We start from the raw sequence: 15,076 nt of genomic DNA, 5'->3' as shown, positions 1-15,076 counted from the left end.
TTATTTGGTTTGGATTTCGTATCCACTTTAAGGATATTTGGGCCTGATCCTCTGGTTTAGACCCATCTCCCTTGGAAATGTTAATGCAGTTTGGTGATAGCCTGGAGGCATGCGGTGTTTGGGAGAACGGCCAGGGAAATCTTTGGCGGACCACCGCAAAGCGAGCTTTGGGAATCTATCTCTGCAAACCTCCTTAGAAAGACCCGAGCATCTCTAATTTCAACAACCCCCGTTGTCAGAATGTCAGGCGGTGGGTGTCCAATGAGATTGGTAAATGTTTAAGTCGGAGTTGGAAATCGAGACAACTTGGCTGCTGTTTGGTGCTGTTTTATATAAAGCAGACTAACACAGGATTCCTTGAAGATAGTCTTTCTCCATCTCCCACCGCCTGAAAAGCCACATTAACACACTCAGAAGAAACAATTTCTGAAAAGCCTAATGTTCTGTGGCTGTATTTACACTGCGGAGAGCTGGGGCTGCGCCAGAAGCTTATGCAAACAACCAGTATCTCAGTTCTAACAGACAGGAAGATGACAAAGCTCTGAAAGTGGTGGGGTTTGGGGTCGGGGTTGGGGTTTTTTTTTTTCCCAATGGCAAAATTCCCGACAACAGCAGTCCTCGTGGTGTTTTGTTCTGACAACCAGAGCGTTGCCAGACTTGCCAGTTCAGGTCACATCCACAGGCCTACGAGGCTTTTTAATTGGTTTTGAAATGCTGTTGACTAGGGAAGAGAGATTTCTTTTTTTTTTTTTTTTTTTATGTTGTCAGAAGCATTTTATCTTACTTTTAGACATGTTTTAGTATTTGTACTAAGTGTCATAATTGGACTTAATGGACAGCTTTTGGCTTCAATAAATGATACTGTCAAGGCTTTTAGAATTTTTTTTTTTTTTTTTTTTTGCTGCTTAGCAAGCCGGCTTGGGCTGGGTTCTGTTTGCTGGGTGCATGTTTGTCTCTGGATAGATCCACTTCCCAGGAGTATCTTTGTGACATTGATGGAGTCAATTTGCAAAGCCACATCCAGGATTTGGATTCTGGCTTTACGCTGGTTTAGTAACATTTGGGCATCCAAACACTCAAGGTATCGTTTGACGGGAGAGCCATGCAATCTTAAAAACAGGGAAAAATCAGCTGTAGGTGGAAACCAATTTGGCCTGGCACACCCACTTGGATAGCAGATTTCCTTCTCTCTTGAACTGTTCAATTGGGTTTTCTATGGTGTTATCCAACACCAAAAAAAGTATGCATAGAATTAGGAGATGTGGCTGGAAGGGATCACGGGGCACGCCTGCTTCACCTGGGCATCAAGCTGAGGTTCCTGGGGCGCTCGGAGCAGTATTTTGTTGCATGGTGGCTGTTGCGCAGCATACAGAGCTGCTGGACTGGATGTTAAAAGCCCAGTTAGATGTTTTGTTCTCTGTTCCAGAAGTAGCTCATGTCTCGCTTCCCATCAGGGCGCTGCCTGTTACGGACATACCTCGCTTCTCTTCGCAGCATGGTAGAAGCAAGAGTCATCGACAGGCCTGGAAAGCATCTTGGGTGCATGGTAGGGCTTTTCTCCAGGGAAGGAAGAGCAGGGCACTTCTTTCCCACACAGGCAGAAAGCATCCCTCCTCAAGCAAAATCTAGAGGCTGCCTCTTAGCCCTGTGTTTATCAGAATATAATGTTCTGACCAACAGCTCAACGAATGCGTCAAGACTCTTGTGATGGCTTGTGGATTTCCAACTTATGAGTCAGCTAATGGAGAGCAAACGTTTTTTACACTGACACAGCACTGCGGCAGATTGGCCGCTTGTGTGCGTGCCTGGACGGGTGAGCTGCCGAGAGGGGAGGGTCAGGGTCAGCTGCGACTTCTGCTCGGTTTCTCATGATTTTTGACATTGTTTCTCATTTTTGTGGTGGTTTTGAGGCTTGGGTGGAGAGGTATTAAAGCATGAAGCATTGCAACTGGCTTGGGAAGTCTCTTTAGCACATGCCAGACCCCCCCATGCCAAGACTTTTGAGACTCCAAGGATGGTGCTGTGAGCACTCAGCATTTCCCCATGGACTTGGAAGCATCTCAGATCTGTTCTTGGCCGTATCTGCCAAGGATGGATGATGGGACAGGGAGAGGCTGGGAGGAACCTATGCAGAGCTCTCCCACCTATGACCAGTAAAACATGAAAATCAAAAACTAAGTATAAACCGCCTAACCCTGTAGGCATTCACGCAATGCAGGAATCCTCTGACTTTAAAGGTTGGTTTTATAGAGGTTGATAGCTACTTCACCATACCTGAGGAAGGCAGTGCTGTTTCACAGGATGGGTTTCCCAGCCTTGGGGAAAAAGATTGGGGAAGTGATTGGTAAATTATTTGTATTTCACTGAAAACAGTTGTGCTGTTTTGTGATTTTTTTTTTAATTATTATTTTATTTATTTTTTTATTAATTTTTTTTTGTGGTGCTGCTGGTAGCTAGGATGGGGAAACTCTGAAACTCTGTATCTTTATCATTTTCATATGACTTCAATTTGAGGAAACAAAAAAAATACAAGGACGAACAAACTTTTCTTAACATAACTTAATCTTCCTGTGGAATTTCATGGTGAAATTTAGCTCAAAATGCCAAAGCACCATTATTTTCTGACTGCATGGATTTGACAACTTGCAAATAAATAAGATTCAGCTGGCTGGCAGAGATCCTTTGCCCTCTGATGTACGAATGTCCAAAGGAGAGCTTGAAGGCCTCAGATCTCTCCCTCGTCTGGGCACTTTTTCTCTTGACTCGTCCACTTTTCTGTTGAGCTTGTGTCTATGTGGTTAGTGGCCGGTGTATTCAGCTAGGACTTCAGTACTTCGCCTGTATTTTTTTTTTTTGGGGGGGGGGGTCCTTCTGCCTGTACTTTGTCAGTAGAGGTGGTTTAACATGAGGTTGATCTGCTCCAGATCTGTCTAGAGTTGCCGACAGGATCGAGCACAACTGCCCGCTGCAGTTTGCTTTCCAGCTATGCCTTGACGCAGCAGTTAAAGCGCCTCTACCCTCCTCTGTCTCGCCAGCAGCTGTACCTAAGCGTTGGGGGTTTTTTTAATATTTTAAGCTCCCCAAGGCAGAGATTTTTGTGGTTCAGGCAGTATGTTTGACACGCTGTAAAACATCGTATGCATTTATTTTAGGATATGGAAATAGTAATGAACAGGCATTGCTTCACCTGTCTCTGCACCTGGATGGGGAGTCTGGGTTGTGCAATAACATACACCAACGCCCTGCAAATGCTGATAGAAAGGCAAATTTTGGTGTCGTTTGCACGCACTTTTTCACCAATATTAAAACCTGGAAGCGTTTGCAATGCCACCATATTAAAGTGTGGATGGATGTGTTGTTCAGTTAGCAAATGCCTTTTCACTTGTGGTTATTTTGCAAGATAAATCCCAGTATAAATGATAGCATTCTACTAACTTCTGTGGGCATCCCTGCAAAACCACCATTGAGGTGTAGTTCTTTGTGCTAATAACTTCATTATTAATTTATGTGTTTAGGACTAGATTTTGGAAGTACTATAGCTCAAAAATAACGCAGGTAGGCCCCTCGTAGGATGCCAAGAAGCACATGGATACCGAAGAATAGGAATCTCTTAAGTAGCTTTCCAGATCCACACCGTGTCTGGTGTAAAGCCCAGTGTCATCAGTGGATACATTCCCAGTAACTCATCGTGCTTTGGACCAGGCCTGCAGCACCAGTCCTGTTCTCGCAGAAATTGGATGGGCTTTCACCGCTTGCAGTGTTGGGTCCAAGTGTCATATCCCCAAAAGTGCAGGTTGGCTTGGCGTAGCCCACCATAACTCAGTTCCCCTGTCCCGCTGAAATATCTTAGACGGCCGTGTGCTTGGAGACTTCTTCTGCTAGGACCTTGTCCATAAACGTCCTTTACGCATGCAAGTTGCTTTTCTTTCTTGGACTGCTTTGCACTGGCCAAGCGCTGGCCTCCTGGAGCACTTCTGAAGCAATTTACATGAGGTAAGGGACAGGCCAATTACCTTTTATAGGCATTTTACACAGAAGTGACACCATTTTAACAGTCTGTAACTTATTTTATGCTTCTATCATGCTGAAATAGGCTTTTTAAGCATGCACGTAAAACATGTACATTTTAAGGCAGCGTTTCAGAGTTGTCTTCGTGCTTCGGAGAAGACCTGCATCGAGCAGTTTCCTTCTCCGTATGAAAGAAATTCACGTTAATCGTCAAGGCGCTGATATGATCCCAAGACTAGTGAGAAGCTGGGGGGCAAAGGAAAGTCTGTAGGTTTTGGGATTAGCATCAGGCAATTAATGGGAAGGGGGGGAAAAAGAGAACAACTCCACAGTGAAACATGTGGTTGCTCTTTTGCCTCATTTGCATTGTCAGCCTAGTGATTTACGCTGAATGAAATTCATTCCAGATCATGAGAGCAGAATAATAAATATGGTTTTTTGGACCTGATTGAAAAGATATTAGTCTCTAATATGTTTCCCTGAAGGTGTGGCACACCTATGTTTCGCTGATCAACCGCTTTCCATGAATAACGTGCTCTCACCCTGACACTGACTTGTGGCATCAGCAATACATAAGGCAGGTTCAGGAGCAGATAAAACGTTTTTTTTCTTGCTTCATCCTGTTCAATTCAGAGTCTATTTTTTAACCTAAAGTATGTTCTTTGCCCAGCCAGGAAGGCCAACCAACTTTTCTTTTTACGATCCTTTATTTGCCAAAGGTATTAAAGTACATATATATTCCTACAAGCAAGTTGCCAAACAAAACTGTCCTTACTGTGTGTCTGCTCCCGGGTAGCTCTGCCAAAGAGTGGTTCTGGAAGCTCCCCTCCGGTCTAGGTTTCCTCCTAACTTTAGCCTCAATCTGTGACAGAAGCACGGGAATAGGAGAAAAAGCGAAGTCTTCCCAGATTGCTGTGAAGACACAACTCATATCTTCACCTCTCGTCTGGAGGCACCTTGGCAGAGAGCTGCAAGCGTGGAGATTGGTGTTCACCTACGTGTGCGCTCACGTTCACGGTCTTGCAACACTGCTTAATTCTCCAGCATTCCCGATGCATCTGTGCTAAACTCTCTACGAAACGCTTTAGTGGCCAACATCTTAAAACAGCCCTCCGGACCAGCTCGATCCAGGAGTTGAGTGTATGGAGATCTGCAAGTTTGTCTCAGGCGGGTGAGTCACTACCCCTCTGAGTCAGTTCCCCCGACAGCTCCGCGAGCATGACTTCATTGCTGTAGGTTTAGACTAACCGATCGCTGAAACTTTCCCAAGAAGAAAGATTAATGACAGTGGAAGTCAAAAGAGTGGGAGTTGCATGTTTATGGTGAGTCAAGTGAAACGAAGAGCTGGACAAGAGGTGCACGTATTGGGATGTATGTGCTAGCTTATGTCATTGTGTTGACAATGTGTATTGGAAAGAAAAGCACCGGTATGCAGTGGAGATGCACTGGGTTCCTGGAAACTCCAAGAAGGATTTATTAGCCCATATTCAGTGATGCTGAATGGGACTTTGCATCTGCCTTTCTATCCGTTATCCTAAGGTTTAGATCTATGGTTTTAACTGCTGGCTAGTCTGAAAAGCACGTGGTTTTTTTGTGCAGGCTTCAATATATGTAAGTGTCCCTACGGAAGGAAGTCTAAGAACTAACAGTAACATGATCCGCTCATCAGCATCCCCGAGCTTTTCACTGATCCTTCCAACTTCCTTCGCCGGACGGCGCTTCCCTTTGCCTGCAGACAATTAACGACGGCTTTGGAAGGTCGGCTGTATAATTGCATTGCAGGGCTGGCTTCCGCTGCTCAGCTGCTGTAAGGAGGCCGTGGTGCCTCCTTACCTTTTGCTTGGCTCTTTCTTCTGGAAACACCTTGAGGCAAGCAAAGCGGCGTGCTCCAGTCTGATGCATTTTGCAGCTAGGATTTCCAGAACCCAGGCTGTAAAATCCCTTAACTCTGCACCTGCTATCCGTCCTGGAAAAGTTCTGTATCAGCTCAAATATTCAAGGGGAGATGGTAACCTTAACAGTGAAACACAAGAGATGGGAGAAAGAGCAGAGGGTTTCTGTGCAGTTACTGCACAGCATCTGAGTGTTTTTCCATATTGTGAATAAGTCTGAGGAGCCGCGTTTATCCCCCTCGCTCGAGAGTCAGGGACTGAACTAGATACGAAATATCAGTGGCTTCTTAACAGCACCTGCCCAAATGAAAGGGCAGGAACCTGGGATTGCCCTTGTCCTCGCTTTGTGGGCAATTTCAAGGCTGCAGCTTCAAGCTCTCTGTCCCAAGACCCTGTATTGGCCTCTAAAGCAGAAAAGCAATAACGTAAAGAAAAGTAATTAAGGTTTGGGAAACTGTTCTATGGAGAGCTTTCTGTTTTGTGTCAGAAATGTAGATCTGGATGCGGGGGTCTGGTTTAAATATGATACAATCAGAAACATACCCAGAAAAAGGACTGTTTAATTAAAGAACACTTTTTTAGTGCAAACCAAATAAAACAGAACAGCTGAAAGCAGGGGGCTGCAGTGAGGATCCTGAGAGGAGATAAACGCAGAGGAAGATGTGGGTGCTCCGTTGTATCCTCATGCATAGCATCAACAGAAAATATAAAGTAAAGCCAGATGTTGGCTGGGCTGGCTCGGCTCCAGGTGTGTGCTCTTAACATTCTGCCTACCTGGGACTGTGCTGGAGCAGCTGCTGTGTTGTAGCTGGCTCTGTTTCTTGCTCCAGTTCTTAAAGCTGGCGTGACACCCCCGCGATGGGGTTTAAGGTTTGTGGCCAGAGAGGGAGATTGCCAGGGTCGTCGGGCTCAAAAATGGGCAGCTTTGGGCCGGCCGGCTGCTCTTCCTTAAAGGTGAATGAGGGGAAGAAATTCCTGCCCGGTTTGGTTCTGCTTTTTCCACCTGGGCGACTTTTCTCTTTTTTTATTTCCCCTTCAGGACCCGTGGGCTGTGCAGACCTGCAGCGGGAGCTGGCACTTTCCCCCCGGCACCTTTAGACCCCTAATCCTGCTCTCTGCCGTCAGCCCACCCAACCGGCGCTGTCCCTGGGACCACCTGCACCCAGGGAACCGGCGGTGGGGCAGCCTGCCGAAGGAAGGAGTTGGGTTTGACTCTTGGTAGTTAAATTTTTACCAAAGGCTCTGGAGGGAGAGGGGCTGTACAGCTCTTTCAAACTCCTGGGTTTTTCTCAATATTTTATATTAGAACTCCCAATATTCTTGCTTTATATATAAATATGTAATCCTTTTGAATCCCACTACCTCTTGGCCTCTGTGAGATCCTGTGGCAGTGAGGTCTTTAGGTTGGTTTTTGGTTTTTGAGGGTTTTTTGTTAGATGTGTGGAGAAATACTTTGAATTCTCCTATTCTTGGGCTCTGCGGAGATTTCTTTGCTTTGAGGTGTCCCCCTGCTACCCTTGCTAGCAAGTGTCATCTAAAACAAATCTGATTTTAATAGAAATGTCATAGTAATGTAATCTATTTGGTGATTGTACATTTTTCTGTCTTTTAAGGTGTCAGGATAAATGATTAACAAAAATTTTCTGTACCTCGCTGTCTATTTTACAGTTCCCAGGTAATTTGATTAGAAATCACAGGGGCATTTTGTGGCATAGACAAGGTGCATAATCTCATCTGGCACGTTTTTCATAATTTGCTGATACCCGATTAAACAGTGGTGATCAGGCAGCAGGAGAAATGCTTCTAGCAACGGGGGTGCTGCTGTCCTCAGGAATGTGCCAAGGGGAGGAGGAGCCGGTTCCAGTTGCTGATGCTCCTCAGGCTGAGAGGGGAGTTGGAGGTGCGGGCAGGGATTTGCCTCTGGTCACCTGCTAGCTCGGGGGTGGGGGCGGCAGTGCGGCTGCTTCCCCGGCTCTTGTGCTTGTGTCTGGGGGTTAAAAAAAAAAAAAAAATTAAAAAAAAAAAAAAATCAGTTTTCCCTGCAGTAAGGAGGGGATGGACTGGCTTTCTGTAGGAATTTTGTGTGTGTTAATTCCCACCAGCATCAGTTTTATGCAGCTGTAGAAGGCCCCCTGTTTGTGATTGAGATGGGCTAAGTAGGAGCAAGTCTTTCTTTGCTCTTGGCCAAGGGTGAAGACACTTGAGACTATGAGACTTTCCAAGAATCTCTTACTAAGACGTATTTTAGCCACACTTAATGGCTGCACTTACGTCCTATTTCCAGACGTAAAGAGCGTGCAAGCAGTTCTCAACCTGACCTTTTAAACTGAATGTACTTAAACATACTGGGCCAAATTCCCCTGGCAGCCACAGTGCTGGAGCTCCCCGCTGGCGCCCGGGGGTGTCGCCGAGCCTTCCCGAGCCGGAGAGCGCTGCTGGGGTGCAGCGAGAGCTGACACGTGCTGAGAGGTGATCGTTAGTGTTGCTAATCCCGCCACGTAAGAAAGATAACAGTTAACGTCAGCAATCGGCCTGTGCTTCTGCTGGGAGGTTTCTTTCAAAGATAACAGATGCTTCCATGCTAAATGTGAAATTAATGGCTTTGCACAGGTAATCCTTCATTTTAAATATGTTTCTTAAGCTCCAGCGTGCTGGCTGCATGGGGATGCCGGTGGCTCCGACGCTTCCTGGCCCTTCATCCTCAGGATAAGATGCAAACTGCCTGCACTGCTTGGAAGCCTCTGCCTGCCTCTGGATTTCCGTAACGTGAAGTTTTCAGGTCAGGCCGTCCATGGGGCAGTGCGCTGGAGCTCCCGTTTCTCTTGCATGAGGAAGGGTCCACTTGTAGCATCCGTCAGCCTCTACAGAGGTCTGGAAAAGCCAGGCAGGCTGGAACCCGCTGTGGTAAGCCCCCCGCCCAAAATCTCATCATCTTGCTTATGAGAGGGGCTTGTGTATTTTCTAGATATTCACTAGTATATCTTGAAGTGAAAGTCCTGATCTAATCACACTCAAACAAAACTCTTCTTTGGAAATGACTGCATCCATATGCTCTGCTGCTAAATGAGAACCTGTGCTGTGAAGCTGGTACACTTACAGGAAAAGAAGCTTTTGTTTTGCTTATAACTTCCTGAGATGAGACCGGTTTCACTTAGGTCATGGAGACTTTGCAGCTGCTTTTCATCGCTCTGTCTCAAATATTGACCAACTGGCAGGTTTCTGATCTGAGATTTTTCTTTTAACTTTTGGCTTTTCAGTAACCAAAACCTGAACGCTCTTAGTTATCAGGGCTTCAGGTTCTTGCAGGGTCTGAATCTGAAGCAGACAGTGTTTTGAGATATTCTATTAAGAGGAGGACGCGGCAGTTTTTAATTTTAAAATAAACCTTTCAGTTAGGAAATACTGAAGTTCTCCTAAGTGGCGCAGGTTTGTGACCTGGGGAGTCCTTTCCCAAAAGAGCTGATGGCCCCACCAGTGATGCTTGGCTCCACCCGGGAGCCTACAGCAGCCGGGAAGGTGGCGGGAGGGGAAACAGGGCACAGCATTGCACCCCGTGCCTCAGACTTGCCAAAGCTTTGTGAATGGAGAGAATCAGGATTGTCTGATATACTTCTCTGATAGAGGTAAATTAGAGGTTTAAATATTGTCATATCGCTGATTTTCAAAAGTATTCTTAGTGTTTGAAGATGCTGACGTGCACCTACCGTGATTTTAAAAAAATAATTATTGGGGTAAACATCCAAGTCCCGGAAAAATCCGCTGGGAGTGCTGCTAGGAGCTGCCCTGCATCTTACCGTGCCTAAAGACTCTGAAAGTCTGGTCTGGCAAGGTGACCAGTTACTGTCCATCACTTGCTTGTTGGTGACCGTCCAGCTTTCTCACGGCAAACACAAGAGGTCTGGAGATGCTTAAACCTCTTTTAATGCTCGTTCCATTTACCTCCCTTCCGCAAAGGGCTGACGGTGTGAGCACGGGCAGTTGTTGCAGGGCGGCTTTGGGCTTGTTCCTGCGGTAACTCCCTCTCCTTTGAATCCAGAGGCTCGAGGCACTGTGAATCTCGATCGCTTTGGAAATTTGGGTTGAAGCTCCTGTGGCCGTTACGAGCTTTCCTGGGCTTTGCTTACCCCTGTGGCCTCACCGTGGGGTGTCGCTGGAAAGCTATCCCCAACTCGTACGCCCTTTAGTTTGGCCGAGGTATGCTGACTGCTAAGTTGTGTCTGAGCTCGAGGTTGCATTCCCTCCCTCCCTTCCTTCTTTTCAATCCCTGACTACGAAGCTTTTGTAAGAAAGCATGAACCTCCATAGAGCGCGAAATGATTGGAGTCCTGCGAAGCTTTGGTTAAACCCGCACAGAGCTGCGGCGAAGCAGCAGCCAGAGCACAGCAGGTACCGGGACGCCGACTGCCAGTTCCCAGCTATAAAAACACACCGCTCGCACGGTTCACACAACCGGCACAGATGCAGCACGAGCAGCTGCCAGGGAGAAGGGGAGGAGGATGAAAAAGACCATTTGGATGTGAAAGCAGAGGAGTTGTGCATATCTTCCCAAAACAAAAATAGTAGCTCAAAATGCACTTAGAGTTCTTCTGGCAATAATAACCAACGGTTGGGAAGCACATTAGGATATTTTCCTAGTTTGGAGCAAGCAGATGTTATTGTGTCCACTGGAATCATGGCAATGAACATAAAGCACAACTTCCCTGCTGCCCTGGTATGAATTTTGATCCCCCTCTAGTGTAAATCAGGACAGACTCCATGGAGGGCAATGCTGTTACACTGATGTACACCAGAATTGGCCTTGCTTTTGCAAGTCCCAAGGGTGGTATTTTGATATCTAGAAAATTAATGCTTGAGATGGATCTGACCCAAAACCCTGGATTTGAACTCTTTGCAAGTTCAGATCCGGATGCAAACTTCACAGCTGCACCCTATTGTCTCTGAGCCCAATAAAACCCTCTCACTGAACCACCCACAAGCTTAATGAAAATGTAGATTGAGATCAGATCATTATGGCCTCGAGCCAGTGCTGTGAAGCACGCACAGTGAATGGCCTGACTCTTCTCGTGCTCGTGGTGATGTAAACTGTGAGCAACTCCAAGGAAATCAGCTGGATTTCCCCCGCATGGACCTAGTTGTAAATGCGAACAGAATAAGACCCTAGGTATTTATTTATTTTTTTACATGTCTGTTTTGAGGAGCAAGTGAACTCCCATCTCATGCTGACCTAGTCTGAGAGGTCATCTTCTTCCAGGAGGAGCCTTGCCAGGAGCTGAGACTGGATTTGTCCTGATTACCAAGACACATTGTTGGGGAATGTGATGTCAAATGATGGCTATTTTTGTTCCAACCTCAGCCCTCTTAGTCTGTTGGGAAAGCTGATGCTAGTGATGAGGAGTAGGAAAGTCTTGGGGGAGGGAAAAGGGGGAGAAGAAAGGATGGAGAGGAGGTCTAAACAGCTTGGAAAGTGCAGCGTGGGGATCCCTCCTTAGGGACAAGACATTTTTTGTAAAGCAAACGGCAGCGTTAGACTCTTGAGAAAACTTTTCGCTGGAGGGCTGGGGCATTGACAAAATGGAGCTCTTGTCTTCTGCCGTCTCTCGGTCCTCTCTTTACAGAGATGTGCACAAGTGGTTTAGCTCAGATGACTATAAATAGGTTAAATGGAAGGTTTGTATGCTTGTTCAAATGGAGTGGCTGTTGCTGGCTGTATATGTGACTTACATTTCACTGTGCAGGTTTTCCCATCTGGAACAGTAATATTTAGTCAAGTTTCCTTGATAGACACAAGACCTAAGCCTCAGGTATAAACTTTTTCAGCTCCTGCTTAATCATTAGTTTTTCCAACCTTAGTTTTTTTGGGCGAGTATTTTGTTTCTTGTGTTTCTTCTGGGCAGTATTTTCATAAAAAACCTTGCTGGATCTGTGCGGGTCAAGACCATCTTTGGGTGGCATGAACTTAGTTGTGCTTCTTCTGCTGGCTTTAATTTTTGGATGTTGTTTCTCATGAAGGGTCAAGATTAGTTCCCGTTATTGCTGACGTCCGCATGTGTCATCTCTTGAGAGCTGCCTTCGCGTAGAAGCAGGTCTTTGCCAGGTATGGATGTGTGTGGTTCTTTTGCTATGTAGTAAGTGAAGTTTGGGTGCTGGTTCCTCGCTTCTTGGACTCCGCCGGAGCGGACGTGGCACTGGGAGCAGAAGAAAAGTCCCAGCTTGCAGGGAGCCGAGATGCCTGCTTCGGAGGACCTTAATTGGCAGGGTCATGGGTTTGCTCTTTTATTAGAGACCGCTTGCTGTTTTCCCAGAAGATGAAAGCATTTTGCTGTCAGCGCTGTTAAAAAAAAAAAAACAAACCAAACCCAAGTGGGACTACGGTTCTGCCATTAGCACCTACTGGGGCTTGTTTCTGTGTAGCCACCGCTATAAAATTCCTCAATTCTTTCCGCTGTGAAAGCCCACAAAATGGACTGGCGAAGCGGAGGACAGTATGGGAATATTAACAGCCAGGTAACGGGGTCATGTATTTTCAGAACCGGTATCTCTGCTTACATGGATCATTTAACCTGTTTAAGTGCCTGTGGGTGCCTGGCAAAATTCCCATCTCTCACCCCCCTTTTTTTCCTGAATAAGGGAGCAAAATACCATTACTTCTCTTGTTTTCCTCCTAAGAACAAAACTTAGCACCAATGAATCACTTTTATCAAAATTCTTCTTAAAAACATGTTTCCATGTAATGGCTTGGGAACATTCGGAGGATCCAAGTCACAGCGTGGTTGCGGTGATGGAGGTTTGCTTTGAGCTCAAATAGTGGAGCACTTTGGTTTTGGAGTCTGCATAGATCTGGGCAACCGTTTTCAGGATGAATAGTTTATTTGCCGAAAAACGCAATTTTGGGGTTGACTGAAACTATTTACTGAATTGGCACTACTAGCTAATCTTTTTGTAAAGGGCAGCTATGTTTTGTTTCAACATTTTCAGAACTAAATATTCATGTTCTTCCATCTTGGAGTAACGTTTCGTTTCATAGCTTGCCTGCATTGTAATCCTTTTTGCAGAAGGGAAAAATTATCCAGACTACCAAACCAAAACGAAGGGATTGGTCATGCATTTTGGTTGACCTGAACTTAAAGGATTTTTTTGTTTTTCCTTTGCTGAGAGGAGAAAACAAATCAAAAGCTTTTCACTCCTAATGAAAATATTACCTTCTTTCACCCCTTGAATAAGCCAATGAATCTCATTTATTATTTGCCTAATTGTGAGCTGCGGTGCCAATCTCCACACCACGGGCGCTTTCTCAGCCATGGTTTCTCATAATGAGAATGAATTAATGTTTTAATCTTGGGAAGCGGTGCTTCCCAGACGCTCGTTCCCTCGTGCCTGTTCTCAAGAGCAGTCGCCCCCGGACAAGAGCCCATCCTTCGCTAATTGAGGTCCGCAGTCACTTTGCTCTTGACTTGAGTGCGCACAGGTTAGATGCTCTTACAATGCCAGAAGGGCAGATTCAGATCTCGGTTAACTGTGGTGCACGCCAGCGGTGAGCGTATTAAGCTCAGGATGTGCTTTTGTGAACCATACAACTTATTGCACTTTAGGACAACAGTTTAAGCTCTTTGAACGCGTCCACAAGACCTCCTTATTTTTCAAGATAAAATATTTCTTGTGGTTGAAGAGGATCCCTGCTGTGGTTTGGGCAGTGCGGTTAGGATGCAAGGGTTCTTGCTCCATGACACTGGTCCTGACTGTATGGGCTGGTCTGGAATTGAAAGCATAAGGCTCAGCTGTGGTCTCACCAGTGCTAAGGGAAAGCTGTTAAATGAAGGTTTCACGATTTTGGTGGGTTGCTGCATTGTTGGTTAATGTTACTATCCGATACTTGAGAAAAATCTGCGGAAAAGGAGTACAGCCAAGCAAATGAGCCTGTAGCCAACGAGTGCCCAAGTTGCACGGCAGTTCACAGCATCCATCGTGGAAGCCTGCCTCCGTGCATCCACCACGCGTGCTGTCCCACAGCCTGGGCAGCTCCAGGCGCCGCATCTTATTCCATCTGCCTACGGTAAACAGAATGGCACGTTGGGTTTGGCTTTGAAATATAGCTTCTCTTGAAATGGAGCAAGTGCCAGTGACGCTGCTCTGTGTGCTGCTGCGCTTGTTTTTCCCATGTCTTTAGCAGCGGGGCAGAAAAATCAGAGCCAGGCACTGAGGCATCTAGGGGGTGATGTTAAAGCATAAAACTGAGGATAAAAGAGGTTAAATACAAGTCTTGGTTGTGCTGTCTACTTAATAAAGTAAAAAGAGAATGACATTAAAACTAATGTTCAGCCCTGTGGAGGGTACGGTACCCTGCTGATTACTCCTGAAATGCACCTATCCCTTGCAATATCACATCCCAGGACCTCGGAGCCTAAGCGGGATTATTCTTGCAACCCTAAGTCTGTTCCTGCAACTCTCCCACCGTCCCAGTGCAGGGGGAACTGTGGGGCAGGGAAGGAGGGGGTAGCTCCTGTGTTGACTTATAAGCAGGGGTCGGCAGCTCTGGAGCAAAGCCGGGCAGTTGGCCTTGTGTCTTGGTTTTGTCTATCTGCTCCTTTTGCTTGAAAAAATTTCTGCAGGGAGGAAGGAATGACGTAGCCCAAGTGAGTGCCAGTAATGGACTGGACTGCGATGCTGGCTTTACCCCTGTGCAGGGAGGGCACGGGCAAACCCATCCTCCCTGGAGCGCGCAGGTGCGAGGTGCAGTGGGACACACAAAGCCCTGTCGTTTCTGCTTGTCTGCGAGCGCTTGCACAGCTGATGTCACTTGAGAAGCTACTAAAGGTCCTTCCAGTGCCTGTCACCCAAGGACTTGGTGTTCTTGGGTGGAACAGTGCTCTGACAACGAAGAATAATGAGTGATTGCTTAATTTCTGTCAGCGCCTCCCAACCCAGCCAGTGCGCTGCCTTCTGGCACGGAGCGCGCAGGAATGTATATCCTTGGCCACGGTTGGGGATGAGCTGGGATCTGAGCCGCAGAGCCGTGTTGTTTGTGTTACAGCTTGGGAGTTGCATCAGGGCTGTGCTGTGAAGTAATGACTGCGTTGAAGGTGCTGACAGACTCCGGGGGAGCTCCTGGTGCCGGGCTGTGTCCCTGGATGTATGGAATGCCAGAACAGTCATATCTCCTCCATCTTCCACCTCTTTCC

This window comes from Pygoscelis adeliae, unplaced genomic scaffold (genome assembly GCF_000699105.1).
Source record: "Pygoscelis adeliae isolate BGI_AS28 unplaced genomic scaffold, ASM69910v1 Scaffold414, whole genome shotgun sequence".
NCBI classification, from domain to species: Eukaryota; Metazoa; Chordata; class Aves; order Sphenisciformes; family Spheniscidae; genus Pygoscelis; species Pygoscelis adeliae.
The sequence above is the reverse complement of the archived record's forward strand: the minus strand, read 5'-3'. Positions refer to the sequence as shown.